Here is a 7,490-nt window from a genome sequence, read left to right on the forward strand (position 1 = left end):
GGCGGTGGTGACGGAGGAAGAATGCAGTATAGGGGTGGAGGTGGTGTGACAAAGGAGGGAGGGTTGTGGTGGTGTGACAAAGTAGAGAGGGGTGGAGGTGGTGTGACAAAGGAGGGGTGGTGGTGGTGTGACAAAGGAGGGGTGGTGTGACAAAGGGAGGGGTGGTGTGACAAAGGAGGGGTGGTGGTGGTGTGACAAAGGAGGGAGGGTTGTGGTGGTGTGACAAAGTAGAGAGGGGTGGTGGTGGTGTGACAAAGGAGGGGTGGTGGTGGTGTGACAAAGGAGGGAGGGTGGTGGTGGTGTGACAAAGTAGAGAGGGGTGGTGGTGGTGTGATAAAGGAGGGGTGGTGGTGGTGTGACAAAGGAGGGGTGGTGGTGGTGTGACAAAGGAGGGAGGGTTGTGGTGGTGTGACAAAGTAGAGAGGGGTGGTGGTGGTGTGACAAAGGAGGGGTGGTGGTGGTGTGACAAAGGAGGGAGGGTTGTGGTGGTGTGACAAAGTAGAGAGGGGTGGTGGTGGTGTGATAAAGGAGGGGTGGTGGTGGTGTGATAAAGGAGGGGTGGTGGTGGTGTGACAAAGGAGGGGTGGTGGTGGTGTGACAAAGGAGGGAGGGTGGTGGTGGTGTGCCAAAGTAGAGAGGGGTGGTGGTAGTGTGATAAAGGAGGGGTGGTGGTGGTGTGACAAAGGGAGGGGTGGTGTGACAAAGGAGGGTGGTGGTGGTGTGACAAAGGAGGGAGGGTGGTGGTGGCGTGACAAAGGAGGAAGGGGTGGAGGTGATGTGATAAAGGAGGGGTGGTGGTGGTGTGACAAAGGAGGGAGGGTGGTGGTGGTGTGCCAAAGGAGGGAGCGGTGGTGTGACAAAGGAGGGAGTGGAGGAGGTCTGTTTGATTGTCTATTCTTTGTTCTTGATGTTGTGTTTTCAGAGGAGGACAGAATAGGAGTGTCGTGTTTCTGTCATTTTAGGACAAACAAGGCGTCACGTTCATTGTGAAGGACTATACTTTCAGAACACATCTAAATGAAATATTGTGCTTGTATTGTGTTCGTGTTATGTGGTATTAGTGTTGGTGCTGTGATGTGGTGCGATGTGATGTGTTCTTTGTGATCTGATTTTTATGTTTTTCCTTTGCCTTGCCTCGCCTTGAATGGACTTAACTCGACTTGCCATAATATATTTCTGTATGAACATCAGATAACACAACAACACAGCGCCGCATTTCCTCTATCTTGTTCCCTTTCTTTTATCGTAGGAGCATTGGAAAAGAACCCACACTGTGGTCATTGTGGGAACAGTAGAAAGGAACCCATACCGATGTCATTGTAGGAGCAGTGGAAAGGAACCCATACTGAGGTCATTGTAGGAGCAGTGGAAAGGAACCCATACTGAGGTCATTGTAGGAGCAGTGGAAAGGAACCCATACTGAGGTCATTGTAGGAGCAGTAGAAAGGAACCCATACCAATGTCATTGTGGGAGTAGTGGAAAGGAACCCATACTGTGGTCATTGTAGGAGCTGTGGAAAGGAACCCATACTGTGGTCATTGTAGGAGCAGTGGAAAGGAACCCATACTGAGGTCATTGTAGGAGCAGTGGAAAGGAACCCATACTGAGGTCATTGTGGGAGCAGTGGAAAGGAACCCATACTGAGGTCATTGTAGGAGCAGTGGAAAGGAACCCATACTGAGGTCATTGTAGGAGCAGTGGAAAGGAACCCATACCAATGTCATTGTGGGAGTAGTGGAAAGGAACCCATACTGAGGTCATTGTAGGAGCAGTAGAAAGGAACCCATACCAATGTCATTGTGGGAGTAGTGGAAAGGAACCCACACTGCGGTCATTGTGGGAGCAGTGGAAAGGAACCCATACTGAGGTCATTGTAGGAGCAGTGGAAAGGAACCCATACTGAGGTCATTGTAGGAGCAGTGGAAAGGAACCCATACTGAGGTCATTGTAGGAGCAGTGGAAAGGAACCCACACTGTGGTCATTGTAGGAGCTGTGGAAAGGAACCCATACTGAGGTCATTGTGGGAGCAGTGGAAAGGAACCCATGCTGAGGTCATTGTAGGAGCTGTGGAAAGGAACTCATACTGAGGTCATTGTAGAAGCAGTGGAAAGGAACCCATACTAAGGTCATTGTAGGAGCAGTGGAAAGGAACCCATACTGAGGTCATTGTAGAAGCAGTGGAAAGGAACCCATACTAAGGTCATTGTAGGAGCAGTGGAAAGGACCCCATACTGAGGTCATTGTAGAAGCAGTGGAAAGGAACCCATGCTGAGGTCATTGTAGGAGCTGTGGAAAGGAACCCATACCAATGTCATTGTGGGAGCAGTGGAAAGGAACCCATACCGATGTCATTGTGAGAGCTGTGGAAAGGAACCCATACTGTGGTCATTGTAGGAGCTTTGGAAAGGAACCCATACTGAGATCATTGTAGGAGCTTTGGAAAGGAACCCATACTGAGATCATTGTAGGAGCAGAGGGAAATCTATTTTTGTTTTGTTTTTGTTTTTCAGCCTGAAACACATTCCGTTCCCCTCAGATATTCGACTCAAACAATACGCCCAAATACATCACTCACAAAGTAGATTCACCATCGACGACGCTTTAATGATGGATATGACCCAAGAAATTCAAAGAATCCCAGCACAATTTTTGGATACATAGATTAGATATCTACTCAACAATGAAACAGACCACAAGATGTAAAGTAGCTCTAACTTATTTTACGACATAAAGCAGACAAGTACGAAAACGAAAGAGACAAGTTCAATTTTTTTTAAATGAAAAAGAAACGAAACGATTCTGTTTGGACGCAAAACACTGTATTGTATGTATGTATGTATCTCTGCATGTATGTACACGTAGATGAAAAGAGAACCAACAGACAGTGCGTAGACAGCAACACAGCGATCAGAACAAAGCAAACCAACAAACCAACAAACAAACAAACAAACAAACAAACAAATTTACAGCTTCAATTGTGCTTGGCGTCAATTTGATACCACGAATCCCCGCCCCTCCACACACACACACATCCAAATGAAAAATGGATAATAAAAAAAAAAAGAAGAAAATAAAAAGAAGAAAAAAAAGGAAAGAACAGAAGAAGAGAAAAAAAATCCCCACAGCAGAGAGGGCACGCCTTGACTTCCGGTGACGTCACGCTCCCTGGGTCACGTGACCAGATTCAGCCCAGCGTGTGTGGTGGCGGCAGCTTTCCTCCACAGATGGAGGGACATCTCCTGCAACATCAGTCGGGGAATCGTGTGAGGCCCGCGGAGTTCAAAGCCAGCAACGCCGTACAGGTACGGTTGAAGTTCAGTTCAGTGTGAGCAGGAAGTTAGCAGAATGGTTAACTCTCTCCATACGAACGGCGAAAGAGACGACGTTAACAGCGTTTCACCCCAATTACCATCATCAAAATATTGCAAGCGGAAGGCTCTTATACTGAAGACGTGAATGTTGACAAAGAATACCACAATTCTGACGACGGAAGCTAAAGGTTGGGTCATTCAGACACCCACTGGACATCCGAGTGGTCTGTGTAGAGGAGAAGAGAGGACTGGCCGTACTGAGTGAGTTAATAATAATAACAATAATAATAATAATAATGGTATTTATATAGCGCTCAATCTTGTGCAGAGACAAATCAAAGCGCTTTCGCACCAGTCATTCACACGCATGCATAACTCTAAAACTGGAGAAACTGAAGACAAGGAAGAGGCAGGGAAGGGAGGCTATTTTGGGAAGAGGTGAGTTTTAAGGCCCGACTTGAAAGAGCTGAGTGTGGAGACTTGACAAAGCGAAAGAAGAAGTTCATTCCAGTTGCAAGGTCCAGAGACAGAGAAAGAACGGCGGCCAACAGTCGAGAGCTTGAATCTGGGTATGCGTAAACAGAGTGGATCCGAAGCTGATCGTAGTGAGCGAGATGGAGTGTAGAGGTGAAGGCAGCCACAGTCGCCAAGACAGAGAGACTGTGAGGGTGTGGGTTCGAAAATTCCGCTCTCGCCCTTTCTCCCAAGTTTGACAGGGAAATCAAACTGAGCGTCTAGTCTTTCGGGTGAGACGAGACGATAAACCGAGGTCCTGTGTGCAGCACGCACTTGGCGCACTAAAAAAGAACCCATGGCAACGAGAGTGTTGTCCTCTGGCAAAATTACGTAAAACGAAATCCACTCTGATTGGTACACAAATATACAAGCATGCACTCAAGACCTTGTCCGACAACGTCAAGGAATGAACCAAAATGACGATGCCAGATCTCCTCACGACAGCTGCCAACAGAACGGCGTGGCGAACTATGACATCTTCCTCATGTCCCCCCAACGACCCCAGCGGTCGAGGGAATGAGTTAGTGAGTGACTCAAGACCTGACAAGCGTGTTGGGTGATGCTGCTGTCAAGCATCTGCGCTGTGTAGCAGATGTGGTGTAACGTATATGGATTTGTCCGAACGCAGTGACGCCCTCCCCGAGAAACTGAAACTGAAACTGAAACACCGTTCAGCACAGAACCTAGCTGACAGCCAGGGCCAGACACGGGGACTGGCAATATGTACGTCGGCCAACAACACACTTTTCAAAACCAAAGCCACACCAGGGAAAAAAAACACACTTATCAACCTGACATAAAACACAGAGACAAATTCTGTGTGTGTGTGTGTGTGTGTCTGTGTGTGCGTGTGTTGTGTGTGTGTGTGTGTGTGTGTGTGCTTGAGTCTGACTGTCTGTCTGTCTGTGTGTTTTTCTGTGGGTGTGTCTGTTTGTGTGCCGGTGGGTCTGTCTGTCTGTCTGTCTGTCTGTCTGTCTGTCTATGTATGTATGTATGTATGTATGTATTTGTGTGTATGTGTGTGTGTGTGTGTGTTTGTGTGTGTATGTGTGTGTGTGTCTGTGTGCGTGCGCGTGTGTGGGTCCGTGCGTATGTGTGTCCGTGCGTGCGTGTGAGTGTGTGTGTGTGTGTGCGCGCGCGCACGTGCGAGCGCGTATGAGTGTATGTGTGTGAATTCAGATTCATACTTCATTTGTCACCAAAAAAAAAACACCGTGAAATGAAAGGTTTATAATTGTGTGTGTGTGTGTGTGTGTGTGTGTGTGTGTGAGAGAGAGAGTGTGTGTGTGTGCGCGCGCGCGCGCGCGGGAAAAAAGGAAGCCATTTGCCATACCGCCCACACGTGGCACAAAGACCTCCAGTGGTCAGCACGGCAGTGGGATCCACAGGGATGACCGACCCCTCCACCTCGCTGGGTGCCAGCCCCGCCATCACCATCACCACCATCACCACCACCACGCAGGTCAGCAGCCGCGTCTGGCTAGTCATCTGGAACCATGTGTCACCAGCAGTGTTATTGACACTTATACAGTGTTATATTATTATTATTTATTTATTTATTTATTTATTTATTTTGTACGCCTATAGTTGACTTCATCAAGTTTTTGCGCCTTATATATATTATTAGTAGTAGTAGTAGTTCTTTTTTTATGTATTTATCTATTATTATTATTTTATTTAATATATATATTTTTTTTTCTCAAGGCCTAAGCGCGTTGGGTTATGCTGCTGGTCAAGAATCTGCTTGGCAGATGTGGTGTAGCGTATATGGATTTGTCCGAATGCAGTGACGCCTCCTTGAGCTACTGAAACTGAAACTGAAACAGCTACTATCTGGATCTTTGTGTAACCAGCAGTGTTACTGACACTTACATAGCCACTATCTGGATCTGTGTGTCACCAGCAGTGTTACTGACACTTACATAGCGACTGTATGGATCTGTGTGTTGCCAGCAGTGTTATTGACACTTACATAGCCACTATCTGGATCTGTGTGTCACCAGCAGTGTTATTGACACTTACATAGCCACTGTATGGATCTGTGTGTTACCAGCGGTATTATTGACACTTATATATCCACTATATGGGGCGCAATACCTGTGTGGTTAAAGCATTGGACTTTCAATCTGAGGGTCCCTTGTTCGATTCTCAGTAACGGCGCCTAGTGGGTGGAGATTTTTACGATCTCCCAGGTCAACATATGTACAGACCTGCTAGTGCCTGAACTTCCATCGTGTGTGTACGAATGCAGGAGATCAAATACGCACGTTAAAGATCCTGTAATCCATGTCAGCGTTCAGTGGGTTATAGAAACAAGAACATACCCAGCATGCACACACCCCGGAAACGGAGTATGGCTGCCTACATGGCGGGGTGAATAAACAAAATGGTCATACACGTAGAATGTCATTTGTCTGTCTGAGTGTTTATGTGTGCGTGCCTGAAATCGAATGACACAGGAAACGAATGATGTGCGTCCCATGGCAGCCGTCAGTCGGTTCTACCCAGGTAGGGAGCCTGTTGTGCAAATGACCCCGAGTTTGTAAAGCGCTTAGAGCTTGGTCTCCGACCGAGGATAGGAACTATATAAGCATCCATATCAAATCAAATCAAATCAAATCAAATATGTGGATCCATATGTCACCAGCAGTAGCATGGACACTTATAATTATAGCCACTATTTAGATCCACGTGCTACAAGCGGTGTCATGGACACTTGTATTACCACTATCTTCGGGCACACTTCCAACACCAAGCTGTTTACAAACACGACTGATTGCTGACCTGGGTAGAGCCGACCGACAGTTCTTTTTAGGCGCTCATCATTCGTTTCCTGTGTCATTCAGTCAGGCTTTCTTCTTCTTCTTCCTTCTTCTTCTTCTTCTTCAGTGATCGTGGGCTGCAACGACCACGTTCACTCGTATGTACACGAGTGGGCTAATACGTGTATGACCGTTTTTACCCCGCCATGTAGGCAGCCGTACTTCGTTTTCGGGGGTGTGCATGCTGGGTATGTTCTTGTTTCCATAACCCACCGAACACTGATATGGATTACAGGATCTTTAACGTGCGTATTTGATGTCCTGCTTGTGTATACACACGAAGGGGGTTCAGGCACACGCAGGTCTGCACATACGTTGACCTGGGAGACCGGAAAAATCTCCGCCCTTTACCCACCAGACGCCGTTAACGAGATTCGAACCCGGGACTCTAAGATTGAAAGTCCAACGCTTTGACCACTCCGGTATCATGCCCGTCTGTCAATCTTTCAATCAGCCACAGACAAACACATGCTGTTGTGTTTTCAGAGTGGATGTTTCTTCCGAATTTTGACAGGGACACATGGGTTCTTTAACGAGTGCTAAGTGCTAATCAATAAAGGCAAAAGAGACGGTGAAGACGGAGAAAACTAGGAATTATTTGGGGATAAAATTCATGTTGTTTTGGCGCCTCTGAGAGAAAACTATGCAAATCGAAATGGAGCAGTGCCATTTAATCGTAATCACATTCGTTATTCTTTTTTCTTTTTCTTTTTTTTCTCTTTTTCTTCTTCTTCTTTTCCACAATTTTATTTGGTCTTTGGCGAAAACAAAGCTCACTTTTGAGTAAATCAGCAAAAGTTGGGAAGGACATACAACTTGACCATACACCTGAAACCAAC

The 7,490-nt window shown here is 46.8% G+C and overlaps 1 long non-coding RNA gene across 1 annotated transcript in view; it reads right to left on the reverse strand.

Annotated features, from left to right (window-relative positions):
* Nucleotides 1-2,583: 2,583 nt before the first annotated feature.
* LOC143276614 (uncharacterized) overlaps nucleotides 2,584-7,490 on the reverse strand; it is a 6,504-nt gene continuing 1,597 nt past the window's right edge. The window contains exons 2-3 of the long non-coding RNA XR_013053598.1: nucleotides 5,163-5,317; nucleotides 2,584-3,241 (exon numbers count right to left, since the gene is read on the reverse strand). This is a non-coding gene — a long non-coding RNA (uncharacterized LOC143276614). The remainder of the gene's footprint in view (nucleotides 3,242-5,162; nucleotides 5,318-7,490) is intronic.

This window comes from Babylonia areolata, chromosome 32 (assembly GCF_041734735.1).
Source record: "Babylonia areolata isolate BAREFJ2019XMU chromosome 32, ASM4173473v1, whole genome shotgun sequence".
NCBI lineage: Eukaryota > Metazoa > Mollusca > Gastropoda > Neogastropoda > Buccinidae > Babylonia > Babylonia areolata.